At 44.6% G+C, this 17,404-nt stretch overlaps 1 protein-coding gene across 2 annotated transcripts in view; it reads right to left on the reverse strand.

The window, feature by feature from the left end:
* SMCHD1 (structural maintenance of chromosomes flexible hinge domain containing 1) overlaps positions 1 to 17,404 on the reverse strand; it is a 285,354-nt gene that overhangs the window by 81,002 nt on the left and 186,948 nt on the right. The gene's annotated exons all lie outside the window — the stretch shown is intronic.

Below are 17,404 nucleotides of genomic sequence, written 5' to 3' on the forward strand. Positions count from 1 at the left end.
TACGCTGCCGTGGAAGACCAAACCATCGCTTATGAGACGGCTGTCTCAGCTTCACATAATGTTCTCTCTAACTGAATTTCTCATTTAGAGACTTATATCCAGCGTCTAAATATTTGTATTCTTGGATTAACAGAAGAGTCTGGAATGTCAGAGCCAAAGAGGCTAATTGAACTCATGGAGTCATTACTTCGCGAGGTTTTGCAGCTTCCTGCTGATTATCAGTTGCAGAGTGAACAAGGTTACAGGATTTCTCAGGTACCAGGCAGTGTAAACAAACCATCCAGTTTCTATGTGTGGGGGTGAGAGATCACTTTTTACATTTGGCAAAAGAGAAACTGGACTTGTATTAAGGTCCTAATAAAGAACAGATCATGCTTTACCCATATTAAACTGGATATATTACATAATCAATTTACAAAAGCAAAAGCTCTTTTAAGAGAACTGAATTTGCAATACTACATCAAGTATTCTGCCATCTTTTCTGCTCAGTATCAAGAACAAATTAAGAAGTTTTACAATCTTCAGTCTGCAGATGCTTACTTCATTGGTTTTAAAAAATTAAGTGGTTTTTTAATTTTTATTTATTTATTTTGTTAGGTTAGCATATACATCCAATATAAAAACATTAATTATTCTTCCCTTAACTAGTGTATGCGCCCCACCCTTCCCTCCCCCCTTTTATTTTGACTTCCAACAGCGTTAGAACCGTTCTATCCCCGCTCATTACATCTAATTTACATCTAATCCTTTTGAGTACAGGTAAAGTCACTTAATATCTATCTTCCAGTAGTTATCAAAGGTTACTAATTTTCCTTTTACATCCCATTCATTTTCTAAGTAATCCTTCATTTTCTGCCAGTCTTCTTGAAATTCTTTTGAGTTTTGTTCTCTCAGTTTTCTCGTCATTTTGTCCATCTCCGCCATGTATAACAGTTTTTGAATCCATTCTTCAATTTCCGGTATCTTCTCGTTTCCAGTATTTTGCATATAACAACGTTGCTGCCACAATCATATAAAATAACAATGTTCTATCTCTAGCATTAATCTTTTCCATATTTAATCCTAACAGTAACAGTTCCGGATTTTTACTCAAATTAACCTTCAAAATTTGCCCCATTTTCTCATGAATCTTAGCCCAAAAGGATTTAGCTTTTTCACATAACCACCACATATGATAAAAGGAGCCTTCATGTTGTTTACATTTCCAGCACTTATTTGACATATCTTTACTCATATTGGCCAACTTTTTTGGCGTCAAATACCATCTATACAACATTTTATAACAACTTTCTCGTATGTTGACACATGTTGATATTTTTAACATATTTTTCCACATATATTCCCAGGCCTCCATCGTTATTTCTCTATTAAAATTTATTGCCCATTTCACCATCTGCGTCTTAACTACTTCATCTTCTGTGTCCCATTTCAGTAACAATTTATATATCTTAGAGATCATCTTTGGTCCCTCTCCTAGCAATAACTCCTCTAGTTCTGAATTCTTTTTCCTAAACCCCACCTTCCTTTTATCAATTTCATATATATCATTAATTTGTCTATATTGTAACCACCCATATTCGAATGGTAGATCTTTTTGACTCTTCAATTTGTAGACATTCCCTTCTGCCGTCAATAATTCTTTATATGTTAGCCATTCTTCTCCATTATATTCTGAACGTGGGCTTATCACTTCTGCTGGGACAATCCACAATGGTCTTTTCTCCCCTACAATTTTTTAATATTTTTGCCAAATCTTAAATATATCCCCTCTTACATAATGGTGCTGGAACATACCGTCCAGTTTATGCTTCTCATACCATAAATACGCATGCCATCCAAATACATTATTGAAACCCTCTAGAGCTAACAATTTTTGATTAGCTAAGTTCACCCATTCCTTCATCCGTGTTAAACATACTGCATCATGATATAGCTTTACATGATATAGACACACATGGGGACTGCACAAGCGCAGGCCTGCCGACGGAGGTATCCGATAGCTTCCAAAGAGCTCTGCTAGGGGTCGCCACCGGCCAGTCACGTAGTCCAACCACCTTTCCCGCCTAAACAGGGCACGTGACCTGGGCGGGGCGACCCCCTCTCCCTCAGTTCTCCTGAGCCGCCGCGAACCCCACCATTCCACATCTGAGAGTTCACAGCGGGGCAGGAGGGAGGGATGTGTGTCTGCACAGAAGAACTCAATGAACAACAGTTACAAGTATGTAAACCCCGCATTCATTTTCGTTCTTCTGTGCATCCCCACATGGGGAGAGTACCAAGCTCCGGACACAATAAAAGGAGGCGGGTGAGAACTCTGCAGAAGAAGTACACCGTTTATTATCAATAAAAAACAAACATGAAAGTCAGACTAAAATGACATCTTATAAGAACACACAATACAACAGTAATCACCCAAAAAACTCCTCCTTGCTTTATCATCATTATTGAATTACACAAACAAAGAATGCAGCACTGCCTTGGCCACTGCCACATCCTGAGAAGTGTTGACATCAATTGCATAATGTTTAATAAAAGTGTCAGATGAAGACAAAGTTGCAGCCTTACATATATGCGCTAAAGGGACCCCCTTCAGAAACACTGCAGATGAAGCTTGGGACCTCGTGGAGTGCGCCCTAACTTGCAAGGGGCAAGGTACCTTGGCCTGACTATATGCCTTCTGAATGGCAGAAACGATCCACCTAGAGATGGTTTGAGAAGAAGCTCTCTTACCCTTATTGCTACCTGCAAAACAAATGAACAGGTGCTCGTTGCTTCTAAAGGACCTAGTCCTATCTAGATAGAAAGACAGGGCACACTTCAAATCCAAGGAATGCAAGGCCCATTCCCCACCCGACTGATGGTTCGGGAAAAAAATGGGCAAGGTAATGTCTTGTACTATATGGAAAGATGACACCACCTTAGGCAAAAATTTTATACATGGCCTCAAAACCACCCTATTTGGGTGGAACTGCAAGAACGGTGGGTCAATTCTTAGTGCAGACAACTCACTTACCCTTCTCGCAGATGTAACAGCAACGAGAAAACAAACTTTCCAAGATAGAAGTTTCAGAGAGCATGTCGCCAAAGGCTCAAATGGTGGCAACATTAATTGCGACAGCACAAGGGACAAGGACCACTGTGGGACAGAGTGCAACAGTGGAGGATATAAATTCATCATCCCTTTCAGAAACCTCTGAGAGAGCTTGTGCGAGAATACTGAGGTTCCCTCAACCTGTTGATGAAAGGCCAAAATGGCAGCCAAATGCACCTTGAGAGAGGACGTAGCCAGCCCTTGTGTTCTTAGGTAACATAAATAATCCAGGACAGCGTAGAGGGGGCAGGAGTCAGGTAAGTACCCCTTAGTTTGAACCCACTTGAAAAAATGTGCCCACTTAGCCTTGTAAGAGAGCCTAGTGGACGGTCTCCTAGCATTAAGCAAAACTGACCTAACCTCTTCAGAAAAATTATTTATTGAGGGTATGTTCTCCAAGCCGTCAAACGTAGCCTCTCAGGGTCATGATGGAATAGAGTTCCCCATGTCAGGATATCTGGGGCCAAGGGAAGGGACATGAACATCCGTCTGGACTGCTCTAGAAGTTTTGCCCACCAAATCTGCCTTGGCCAATACGGGGTGACTAGAATACAATCTGTGTTGTCCTGCTGAACTTTGCAGAGCACCTTGGCAATGAGGGGAATTGGCGGGAACATGTAGTAGAGGCGACCTGTCCAAACTAACTGGAAGGCATCCCCCATAGAGTGGGGGTCGCTCCCTGCAAGGGAACAGAAAAACGGGGCTTTTGCATTTTCCATTGTGGCAAACAAATCCATATCTGGAAAACCCCACAGCAGAAACACAGGCTCGAGGTACACCATATTCAGCGACCACTTGTGATTGGAGAGCACCATTCTGCTGAGCACATCCGCCCTGGAGTTGTCGGTTCCTGCTACATGAATAGCGTGCAGGGTCACACCATTTGCAATTGCCCACAGGGTTAAGGATGCAGTTCCGCCTTGTTTGTTTACATAACACATTGCAGTGGTATTGTCTGTACGAATCTGCACTCTTGTTCCTGACGAGAGCTGTAAAAGAGACAAGAGCGAAGAGAATAGCCCTAAGTTCCAACACATTAATATGAAGTGATTGCTTAGAATGCCCCCAAACCTCATGAATAGAAAGGGAGCCACAGTACGCTCCCCAACCATATGTGGAAGCATCCGTAACACTCAGCTCCCAATACTGGGGTCCAAAACTGACGCCACAAGTGAGGTTAGAACCCAAGGTCCACCAAAGTAAGGAGCGAAGCACTGACCGAGGGAAAGCGAAACGTCGGCTTGGAGAATGTAAAAATGGGTTAAAGTGTCTCACAAACCAATTTTGCAAGCTCCGCATATTAAGGCGGGCAAACAGGACTACTGCTGTGGCAGCAGCCATGTGTCCCAGAAGTTTTTGAATACCCCTGGCAGTCTGATATCTATTCCTAGAGAACAGCGAGACCATGGAGCAAATTTTTCTAACCCTGTCAAGGGGCAAGGTCGCTCTACTGAATATAGAGTCGAGGTCTGCCCCAATATAGGACAACTTTGTACATGGTACCAGCTTAGACTTGGCGGTATTTATCACTAGGCCCAGTCGCAGACAGACCGTAGTGACCAAGGTGACATCCCTTCTCAGCTTATCTTCCGATGGTGCCGACAAAAGCCAGTCATCCAAGTACGGGAAAATAGAGCAACCCAGTGTCCTCAGGTAAGCAACTACAGGGGCCATACATTTGGTGAACACCCTAGGGGCAGTAGCCAAACCGAAGGGTAACACAGTGTATTGATACACCCTATCATGGTATTTAAAACACAGGTATTTCCTATGGTCCTTTCTAATTCCCACATGGAAATAAGCATCTTTCAGGTCCAGGACCGCAAACCAGTCCCCCTGGGAGAGAAGAGACAAGACCTCTGAAAGGGTGACCATCTTAAATTTAGAAGATCAGAGATATAGATTTAAACCCTGCAAATCCAAAATAGGTCGTAGACCACCATCTTTCTTTGGTACTAGAAAGAATCTCGAGAAGAAACCACGAAAAACAGGCAAACCAGACATTTCCTCAATTGCCCCTTTATTCATTAGAGATTGAATCTCCATCTCTAATTCAGGCATCGTATTAGTGAACGCCTCTGCAGTTAACATGCATGGAGGCCTGGCCATAAACTCCAACCCATACCCCTATCCAATGATGGATAAGACCCAAGAGTCCGACGTAATCAATTCCCATTCAGGAAGATATGGCATCAGTCTCTTGGTGTAACAGGGATCAGGATCGGGTGGCAGTGCCGGAAGTCAAAACTGCTTCCCGGGGCCTTGGGCATATCTATTGCATTGAGCATGAGGTTGAGGTGGCCTCTGTCGGTAGGATCGCCTCTTGGGCTGGTGAGGTTGGTAGGGTTGGAAGGGCCTCGAGTAGGCATACTGTTGCTGCTGGTAATGGCGGCCAGATCGGTCATAGCAGGCAAACCAGACATTTCCTCAATTGCCCCTTTATTCATTAGAGATTGAATCTCCATCTCTAATTCAGGCATCGTATTAGTGAACGCCTCTGCAGTTAACATGCATGGAGCCCTGGCCATAAACTCCAACCCATACCCCTGTCCAATGATGGATAAGACCCAAGAGTCCGACGTAATCAATTCCCATTCAGGAAGATATGGCATCAGTCTCTTGGTGTAACAGGGATCAGGATCGGGTGGCAATGCCGGAAGTCAAAACTGCTTCCCGGGGCCTTGGGCATATCTATTGCGTTGAGCAGGAGGTTGAGGTGGCCTCTGTCGGTAGGATCGCCTCTTGGGCTGGTGAGGTTGGTAGGGTTGGAAGGGCCTCGAGTAAGCATACTGTTGCTGCTGGTAATGGCGGCCAGATTGGTCATAGCGCTGGTACCCATAGTGGTGTTTGGGAAAATACCTCGGCTTGTAAAAGCGTTGATCACTTGGGACAATGCTCAACGACTTCGCAGTCAGGCGATTTTCCCGTTTCTGGGACAACACCTCATCAGTCGCAGCCACAAATAGGGTAGTCCCCTCAAAGGGCATCTCTTCTACCTTAGCCCTGGTGTCGGGTGGCAAGGCAGTGGACCGGAGCCAAGCGTGTCGTCTCAGCAATATAGCACTCGCCATGCCTTTCACCGAAGTTTCCGCAGCATGTCTGCCAGCGTTCATCTGCTGTTTGGATACCCGAATAGCTTCAGTCTGCAACAGCGTGAAGAGTGCTCTTTTATCGTCAGGGAGGCCAGTAACATACTCCGATAACTTCTCCCAGAGATACAGTTGGTAGCCTCCCATGATCACCTGGTGATTGCCAATCTGAAGGCCAAGCGCCGAAATGGAATACTGATGTCTTCCCAGGCCATCCAGCTTCCTGCCCTCCTTGTCAACTGGGGTGGAAAGCGCACCAGGTCGCTGCCGCTGAAACTCCTCGGCCACCAAGGAGGAAGGGACCAGGTGCTTGAACAATGAAGGCCAGGTATCTTGTTTCACCTTATACATCGCTTTGACCCTCTTGGAAGTAGGTGGCATTTCAGCTGGTCTCTCCCACGCCTTTAGGATGACCTCGTCTAAGCCATTAACGATGGGGAACCCAATGGCCGCAGGTGTGTCACTATAGAGCCTTCCCAACAGCTTCCCTTCTCCCTTGGGCACATCAGGAGACATCAAGGTCCAACGCCTGCGCCATTCTGGACATCTGCTCAGCGTAAAGCCTCAGATCTTCATAAGGGGACGTAGCCACAGGTCCCACATTTTCATCAGGCGGTGGATCCGAAGCCTCGGATCCGGCATCCTGAGACGCCTGTTGGGGAACTGCACCCTCCTCTTCGGAGTCGATAAGCTCTGGAACCGGGGAGGGAGGAGGCAGCCACGACATTCTGGTCGAAGCCGGAGGCCTCAGATCTGGGTAGTCAGGAACAGGCAGGAGCCCTGGACAGCAATAATGACTCGGAGGCACACAACAAGGCATCGAACGATGACAGCGAACAGGTTGCCCGATCTGACAGACCACCGAGCTAGAATCGCTTCTTGCAACTGGGGACAGGGAATGGCAGCGAGAAGCAATCTCCTCCTCATGCAACCATTCATGCATGGGTGCTTGTTCAAAGCCATACTTGGAGCTCCAGACCAGCTTCTCAGCATTGGAAGTAGCTGGCACCACCTCAACCATGTCAGCATCCAAGGCCGATCTATCATGATGCGGAGATGGTGTTTTCGGATCCGAGTGATGCGCCTTATGTGAGCGCTGCGCGGACTTTTCATGGTTCCGATCAGGCTTAGAGCTAGAGCGGTGCTTAGATTTTTTCGCCCTCTTTACAGGCGGCTCGGAAGTGGATCTGGGGTCCGACGGAGCAGGTGGATCTGAAGGCTTCACGACTATCGGATCCGACCTCGGAGCTGAGCGGACTGACACGACAGATCTGGCCCGGGACCTCGACTCGGACAATCTCGCTGGAGCTGGGATTGACGAACGATTGGAAACCACAGACCCAGCACGAGACCTCCGATCCGGAGTGGCCGCCGGCTTAGATGAAGTAGGAGTCAGAGGGTGAGACCCCTTCCCAGATTTCCCCGATATGGACAGGTTGGCTGCGGGGACCTTTTCCCAAAGAGAGGCCTTAAGGCGCTGGGCTCGCTCATTCCATGCCTTGGGGGTGAATCGTTGACAGAAACAACAGGTCTCCACCTTGTGGCCCTCCCCCAAACAAATAAGGCACATATCATGCTGATCGGAATGCGTCATTTTCATCCCACATTGGGCGCATTTTTTAAAGAGGGCCTTCTGCGCCATTTCAAAAGATCAGGCAGTACGAAAAAACGGGCCGTGAGCAAAAATACCAAGATCAACTTTACCGAGACGACGAGAGACAACGAAGCGATATCCAAGAAACCAGTCCTAAAGTTCAATACCAAAATTTTCAGTCAGAGAAAAAATAGCGGGACGAGCTCAGAAGCACAGATCCTCTCTTCGCGGCTGCTAAGAGAGAACTGAGGGGGACTCAATAGCGACGTACTTGGGGAAAATGAAGCTCCCAGTAATTTCGGAAAGATGGAGAGACAAACTGAACAGTGAAGTAACGGAGGAAGAGATAAGGAAGGCAATACAGTCAACAAATCTGGGAAAGGCACCAGGACCTGATGGACTTACAGCCAAATTTTACAAGGTAATGGTCAATGAACTGGTGCCATTCCTAAAAGAAGTCATCAATGGTGTCTTGAGGGATCAAAGGATTCCTGACACTTGGAGTGAAGCTAATATATCATTGATCCCCAAAGAAGGACAAGATTTGACTAATGTTAAAAATTACAGACCTATTTCACTACTTAATAATGACTATAAAATTTTTGCAAAGATATTGGCGGAAAGAGTAAAGGGATGGCTTTCCGAAGTCATTGAGGAGGAACAAGCTGGTTTTTTACCAAACAGACAAATTAAAGACAATTTAAGGACAGTTATAAATGCTATTGAATACTATGACAAGCGTTGTGATAAGGAGGTTGGTTTCTTCTTTGTGGACGCTGAAAAAGCATTTGACAATTTGAACTGGGATTTTATGTTTGCCACTATGGAACAGCTACAAATGGGGGAAAGATTTATAATAGCAGTGAAAGAAATATACAGAGACCAGAGTGCAGCAATTGTGGTGAATGATGAGATAACTAAGAAACTGACTATAGGTAAAGGTACAAGACAAGGTTGCCCGTTGTCTCCACTGTTGTTTATTTTGGTTTTGGAAATATTGATGATACAGATTCGAGAAGATAATGCAATCCGTGGAATAAATATAAAAGACTTTTCCTATAAGGTCAGAGCATTTGCGGACGACATAATGTTAATTGTGGAAGATCCAATTGAGAATATGCCAAAGGTAATAGAGAAAATCAAGGAATTTGGAGACTTTGCAGGATTCTATGTAAATAAAAAGAAGTCCAAGATATTATGCAAAAATATGACCAAACAAAAACAACAGATACTAACGGAAATAACAGATTGTGAAGTAACAAGTAAGGTGAAATATTTGGGAATTCAACTGACTGCAAAGAATATAGATCTATTCAAGAATAATTAGAGCAAGATTTGATTAAATGGAATAGATTGAATTTGTCATGGTTGGGAAGAATTGCAGTAGTTAAGATGAATGTGCTGCCAGGAGTGATGTTTCTGTTACAAACAATACCAATTATTCGGGACTCTAAGCAGTTTGAAAAATGGCAGAGGAAAATATCGGACTTTGTTTGGGCAGGCAAGAAGCCTCGAGTGAAAATGAAAGTATTACAAGACGCAAAAGAGAGAGGGGGAATGCAACTGCCCAATCTAAGACTCTACTACGATGCAATCTGTTTGGTGTGGCTGAAAGACTGGATGACGCTCAAAAACCGCAAACTACTGGCCTTAGAAGGATATAAAAAAATATTTGGATGGCATGCATATCTGTGGTATGACAAAGTAAAAGCAGACTCTATGTTTCTACACCATTACATTCGGAGAAGCCTCTTCACAATTTGGAAGAAGTATAGAGATTACCTACAGGAAGGAATTCCCTCCTGGGTGGTTCCTTATGAAGTAATAGATCCGAGAACTGTCGATAATGAACAACAGTGTCTAACATATAAGGAGATAACATGAATAGAATTTTCTAAACTAAGAATAAAGACGCAAGACGAGTTGTCTCCAAGCTATGATTGGTTTCAATATAGACAGATTAGAGATCTTTATAACTCGGACTGGGGGAAAGGAGGGGTAAGAATGGAGAATTCGGAATTAGAGGAGGTAATCTTACAAGAGGATAAAAAGGAAATCTCTAAGACTTATGAAGTGTTGCTAAAATGGTACACAGAAGATGAGACAGTTAAAGCGCAAATGGTGAAGTGGGCTATAAACTTTAATAAAGAAATAACAATGGAGGCGTGGGAATACTTGTGGAAGAATACATTGAAGATCACGACATGCACTAACACTAAAGAGAACGTTTATAAAATGATTTATCGTTGGTATTTGACACCAAAGAAAATTGCGTTAGGGAATTCAAACATGTCTAATAAATGCTGGAAATGTAAAAAGCATGAAGGATCGTTGTACCACATGTGGTGGACTTGTGAGGTAGCTAGGCAGTACTGGGGGGAAATAATAAGAGTGATAAGTGAGATTTTACAATTTCAAGTTAATAAGAACCCAGAACTCCTGCTACTGAACTTGGGAATGGAGGATATTCCGGCACAATACAGGACATTGTTATTTTACATGACAGCAGCGGCTAGACTGTTGTATGCGCAAAAGTGGAAAGTACAAGAAGTGCCAACTATCGAGGACTGGATTTACAAATTGCTGTACATGGCGGAAATGGACAAAATGACAAGGAAACTGAGAGACCTTGATCCAGGACAGTTCAACATGGATTGGGAAAAGTTGAAGCAATATTTGGTGAAAAAATGGGAGGTGGGAGGAGAACTGTGGCAGTTTGAAAATTACTGAAATACAACAAAAGAAGAGGGAAGTGACTTTACCGAGGGGAGGAGAGTTAAATGAGAAATTCTAAGCAAATATTTTATTTGACTACTATACATAGTACTAAGTAATAGAGGTGTTATTATAAGAATTATAAGGATAGAAATTAACCAATTTTATTTCTGGCAGATAATTGTATAATGGAGGAATTATATAACTAAGATAGAATGAATATAAGATAGAAGGAAGTAAAGAGCAACATATAGAGTATGAGTTAAATTGATTGACTTACAGTGAATGTATATAATGCTCATAGAAGTACTTAAAGTTATGCAGAATAAGGGACAAATTGTTTGCCCCATATTGACGAGATAAGAAATAAGATAGAATATGGAGTACAAAAGTAGACAAATGATTGTTATTATTAAAGAATATATGCCAGGAATGTAATATTTAGTCGATAAGTTAAGTGGGAAAGGGAATAGTGATAGCACTGTGTTATAATAGAAGCTTAGAAGAGAGTGAAAGTATATGTTTAATAGAATAAAATACGTTTGAAATGAGTAGGGGGGAAAAAACGGATAAGGGGTTGGAAAACTGTTGGAAGTCAACAAAAGGGGGGGAAAGGGAGGGGGTTAGAACTGGAATATTTAAAGGAAATTGATTGTAATAGATATTATAGAGATTTCTAATCCAATAAATTTTTTTTTTTTTTTAAAAGAGACAACTGAGGGAGAGGGGGTCGCCCCGCCCAGGTCACGTGCCCCGTTTAGGCGGGAAAGGCGGTTGGACTGCGTGACTGGCCGGTGGCGACCCCTAGCGGAGCTCTTTGGAAGCTATCGGATTCCTCTGTCGGCAGGCCTGCGCTTGCGCAGTCCTCATGTGGGGATACACAGAAGAATGAAAATAAACCCTTCGTTATAAATGAAATTTAGAAACTACCTTGGGGAGGAATTCTAGTCTGGTGCGTAAAAAAATCTTTTGAACAGGGGGGTCAACTTGTAGAGCTGTAAGTTCCCCCACATGCTCAATGGGGTGACAGCTACCAGGAGAGCCATCTTCCAGAACAATAAATACAGAGGACAAGAAGCCATGGGCTCAAAAGGGGGTGGCATTAATCATAAAAGAATGAAAGTTAAACTCCACTGAGAAATTGGGAGTGTCCTTGGGGGGTGGGCGGAAGTGTTGCGTATGTCTTTAAGGAATTGTTTAGAGATGTGGTGTGAGAAAACAGTCCTGCCATCTATCCACTCCGGAAAGGTTGATATTGCTGCTAGATGACCCTTAAGGGAAGAGACAGATAAGCCCTTCCTCTAAAAGGAAGAGCAGTCCAGGATAAAGGCCAAGGGGCAGGAAAATTGAGAAACCTGTTTGGGTTCTAACCATGTAGTGAAACGGTTCGATTTCTGGCCATGGGAAGTACATGTAGAAGGTTTTCTTGCATTAAGAATAATGTGCGTTACTTCTCTAGTGAAGGTAGATGAGGAGGGTTCAGCAACCATGTAATGAGTTTCAATGTGGTTACATTGTGATGCCATACTGAGTCTATATGTAGAACATCTAGAACCACTAGTAGGTAGTAGTACTTGCCCTGGGCCAAGGCCCATAGGATGAAGAACCACTCTTGCTGGAGCCAAAAAGGGATGACTAATATGTAGTGATCAACAGAGTTGGGGGGAAGGCATAAAAGAGACCTTGAGTCCATGGGATTTGGAATGTATCCCCTAGTGAATTGTCATCTGTCCCAGCTAGGGAACAGAAAACCCTGGCCTTGGTGCTGAGGTGTGTGGCAAAGAGGTCCACAGAAGGAAAGCTCCAATGCTGAAAAATGGGTAGGATGTATTTGTTGTTGATTGTCCCCTCGTGATGAGTGTGGAAAACCTTGCTTAGGATGTCGGCTTCACTGTTTTTCATGCCAGCGATATGTATGGACTGTGGGAATACATTGTTCTGTATTGCCCATTCCCAGAGCAATGTAGCTTCAGTGCAGAGCATAAGCGTGTATTGAAAACATTTGCCTTCTGTAAGCAGGATGCACAGAGATGTGGAAATATGCATCCTTTAATTCAAGGACAACAAACCCCACATTTAACTCCAAATGTTGAATGACAGTAGATAAGGTAAGAGATCTACGATAGGTCTGATTCCACCAGCATTTTTTCTCAACCAGGAAGTAAAACCCCAACTGGGAGTCACCTGAGGGAATTCTTTGGAGGGCATCCTTAGATAATAGGTCATTAATAGCCCCTTGGAAAGCAGGGGAACAGGGGCCTGAACCAGTGGGAGAAGATAACAGTGGTAACTCTGAAATATGTAAAAAATAACCATGTTTAACTATTGATAAGACCCAAGAGTCGTTAGTAACAGTGTCCAAATGGGGAGCAAACGGAGATAATCTATCCAGGAATGAGATAGCTATGTCAGGCTGCAAGTCAGTCAGTCAGTCAGTCAGTCAGTCAGTCAGTCAGTCAGTCAGTCAGAAGAGCAACTTTTGCCCTGGAATATGTGTTTAGGCAACAGAGGTTGCTTCATCCTAGGCCAGGACACCCTCTTTGAGGTCTGGTGTTGAGATGGAGGAAAGGACCTCTGGGCGTATGGTTGGTGGTTAGGATATCTTGTAGGATGATGCTGGTATAGTTGCTTTCCTTGGTATCTGGGCCTTGATAGCTTCTGCTTAGGCGGCAAAATGATTCCTAAAGACTTCATAGTCTAATTATTCTTTTTCATTTGTTAGAGGGAGTCATCTGTTCTTTCAGAAAACAGGAGCGTACCCTCAAAGGAAAAATCCTCCTCTTCCCTTGAGGGAGAGCAGTTGAACGGAGCCAAGCATGGCATCTCATTACGATGGTAGATATCATGGATCTGGCAGAACAGTCAGCAGCATGTTTCCCAGATGTCATCTGTAGTTTTGCCAATCTCGCATCTTCTCCTTGCAGGTCTTTGACAGGGGCTCGCCAATTGTCAGGTAATTCCTGGGTGTAACTGAATAAGAACAAATTGTAGAATCCTATAATGGCTTGAATTTTGGCGATCCTAAAGTTGAGTGCTGCAGATGAATAAATTTTTCAACTAATGGTGTCAGCAGGGACTGACAGGGAACTATGTCGATAGCAGTCCTGAACTTCCTCTGCCACCAGAGAAGATGGTCTAAGTTGACCAAATAAGAAAAAACAATCCTGCTGCCTTACCTTGTAATAATTTTCAATCTTGTGGGAGGTTGCAGGGATAGAAGCTGGTTTCTCCCATATGCCATGAGCAATACCTAAGAGGTCCTCCTCAGCCGTAAAGGCCACCGATGCAGCTGAGTCCAAATACAGATCCTGTAGTACTTTATTTTTAGGCTTGGGGGTAGAAGCTGACACATCAAGCTCTAATGCCCTGGCCATTTGTAGCATTTGTTCAGAGAAAAGACAGTGATTGTCTTTTGTTGAAGACAGCAAAGCTTTAAATGTTGTCTTCGATTTGGACTTTTTGGCTGGCAGTTCAGATGTAGCATGTTTTGGTTGGGTGGGAACCAGTGAATGCTTTTTCTTGCATTCCAGGGTGCAAGAACAAGGACGGCCAGATGAGGTGTCACAGGACACAGACAGAAGATCCAAAGAAGACCTCAACAGAACCGGTGAATGATGTCTGGTCAGATCCAGTGTATGTGCACCCAGAACCGATGAGGGCAGTTTGGATTGGGGCTCTGGCTCTTTCGCAGAAGATTTCTTTGCTGCCGGTTTGTTGGAGCCTGAAAGCACTTTCTCCTAAAGCGTTGCCTTTAAAAAAAGAGGCCCAATAGCTGCTTGTCTTGGGAGAAAAACACTGGCAGTGCTGGCAGTTAAAGACAACGTGAGATTAGCCCAAACAGAGCAGACAGCGGTCATGTTCACCAGAGTGAGGCATCTTCATTTCACACTGAGAACACTTTTTAAATCCTTTCTGAGACATATTGATGAAAAAGACAGACAGATCAAAGGAAGAACCTGTCTCGCAACCCATGCTTTAGCAGGAAAACCCCTTTGCATGAGCAGTAGAGGCAGAGCGTCCCCTTACAGATTTAAAGAGTTGAAGAAATCTCTCTGTGGCTGGCCTGTGAATGCACAGTCCCAATGTGGGACTGCACAGAACAATGACAATGAATTATATATTCCTGAGATTGAGGATGAGGAGAATGTAACGCATATTACCTCTACTGAAATATACTGACAGTTTCAAAAGTTTTAGTCTGAATTGTTTATTAACGGCAAAGAACCATCAGGAGAAGACTTCAAAACATTTTTCTCTCATCTTGATTTTCCATATTTAGATATGGCTGAGCAACAGCTATTTGCTGAACCTCTGAATATGGATGAAATTAAGGCTGTGATAATGAATATGAGTACTGGCAAATCTCCAGGACCAGATGGGTTCCCTATTAAATGGTATAATAACCTATTTTTAATTTCAAAATTATTATGATTATGATTTATGATTATGATTATGATTATGGTTGTTGTTGTTGTTGTTGTTATTATTATTATTATATTTTTAGTCCACTCTCCCTGCCAGGTGGGCTCAGGGCGGAGTACAACATTTCAATTTACATAAATAAGAATTAAAAACAGATAAAACATTATACAAATAACATTAAAACAGCTTTATGCAATAAATACAATAAAGCTTCTCTTCAGATGGTGACGATAATATACTGGTTTTCAAGCACTGGCTCATATGTAGGCTCATATGTAGGGTGGTGGACAGATCTTTAGTGTGGCCAGTAGGGGCCCAACCTAGCCTCCACCATATGCCTGCCAGAACATCTCTGTCTTACAGGCCCAGTGGAAAGATAACAAATCCTGCCGGGCCCCAGTTTCCTCATACAGAGTTCCACCAGGTCGGTGCCAGGACTGAAAAAGCCCTGGCTCTGGTCGAGGCCAAGCGGGCCTCCGTTGGGCCAGGGACCACCAACAGTTGTTTATTTGTTGAAGGCAGCATCCTCTGAGGTGCATATGGGGAGAGGCAGTTCTGCAGATATGCTGGGCCCAGTCTGCATAGGGCTTTATAGGTCAACACCAAAACCTTGAACTGGACCTGGTATCCACTAGTATCCAATGCAGCTGGCGTAGTATAGGTGTTATATGTTCCCTAATTGAGACCCTTGTAATTACTTGTGCAGCTGCATTTTGGACCAGCTGTAGCCTCCAGATCAGGCCCAGGGGAAGCCCTGCATAGAGCGAGTTGCAGTAGTCTAGTCTAGAGATGACCGTTGCTTGTATCACTGCAGTTAAGTCATGGGTTGATAGGTAGGGGACAAGCTGCCGGGCCTGTCTTAGATAGAAAAATGAAGACTGGGCAACCGCTGCAACCTGTGCCTCCATAGTCAGGGAGGTATCCAGGATCACCCCCAGGCTCCCCTCTCTCGAAACCGGTGCAAGTAGCGCTCCATCAAGAGTGGGGAGCCGGAGTCCCGTGCCCATGGCCCCCAGACACACATGCAGGACCTCCGTCTTTATGGGATTTAATTTCAACTGACTCTGCTCCGACCATCCAGTCACAGCTTCGAAGGCACACTCCAAGACATATAGGGCAGAGTCAGGCTGGCCGTCCATCATCAGATATAGTTGGGTGTCATCAGCATATTGATGACATCCAAGTCCAAAACTCCATACCAGCTGGGTGAGTGGGTGCATATAAACATTAAACAGTAACGGGGAGAGTATTGCCCTCTTAGGGACACCGCACACCAACAGGTGGCGGGATGACAATTTCTCCCCAAGTGCCATCCTCTGTCCCCGACAGTGGAGAAAAGAGACAAGCCACTGTAAGGCAGTCCCTTGTATCCCCACATCGGTGAGGCAGTGGGTCAATAGATTATAATCGACCGTATCAAATGCTGCTGACAAATGCAGTAGTATCAGCAGCGCTGATCCGCCATGATACAGCTGCCTGCGGAGATTGTCCGTGAGGGTGACCAGCAACGTCTCCACCCTATGTCCCAGGAGGAAGCCGAACTGGAAGGGATCTAAAGATGAGGAATCATTCAGGAAACCCTGTAGCTGCTCCACCACCGCCCGCACAATCATCTTACCCAGAAATGGGAGGTTTGAAACTGGGCGGTAACTGCCTGGGTCGGTGGTGTCCAAAGATGGCTTCTTCAAGGGAGGCCTAACCATGGCTTCCTTCAAGGCTTTGGGAATAATCCTGGAGCTCAAGGACATGTTGACAATGGCCTCCAGGGCAGTCCGTAGCCCATCTACACTGGCCTTCACCAGCCATGATGGGCACGGGTCCAAGGAGCACGTGGTAGGTCTTACTGCTCGCAGAGTCCTTTCAATCTCATCCCTGGAGAGTGGGTTGAAATGATCTAATATCATCCAAGTAGATGGCCAAGGGGCCTCTAGTTCATGTACTGTGTCAATTGTGGCCAGCAAGTCACGGTGGAGAGACAAGATTTTTATCAGCATAAAAGCTCCCCAAAGCCTCACAGCTAATATCGAAATTCAAAACTTGACGGTCTCCCCTGATAGGGAGACCAGTGATCTAACCACATTAAACAATTTTGCTAGGCGTGAGCTAGGTGACGCAATGGAAGCTGCATAAAAATCTTTCTTTGCAGCCTTCACCGCCATCTCATAGGCCTTCATAAATGTCCTATAAGATGATCTTGCTTCTTCGTCGCGAGATCGTCGCCATCTTCGCTCAAGCCGTCTCAGCTCCCACTTCATCCATCGTAGCTCCTCTGTATACCAGGGAGCCAATCTGGAGCGGGGGCGAAGAGGGCAACGGGGGGCGATTTTATCGATGGCCTCGGAGAGATGGACTTGCCAGTCTTCCACCAGCTCATCCAATGAACCACCAGGGAGTATCGGATCCCGCAGAGCATTCTGGAAGCCAATGGGATCCATAAGTCTCTGCGGGCAAACATAAATAAGCTTGCCGCCCTTGCGTAGGGAGGGGGGGCAT

This window comes from Eublepharis macularius, chromosome 7 (genome assembly GCF_028583425.1).
Source record: "Eublepharis macularius isolate TG4126 chromosome 7, MPM_Emac_v1.0, whole genome shotgun sequence".
NCBI classification, from domain to species: domain Eukaryota; kingdom Metazoa; phylum Chordata; class Lepidosauria; order Squamata; family Eublepharidae; genus Eublepharis; species Eublepharis macularius.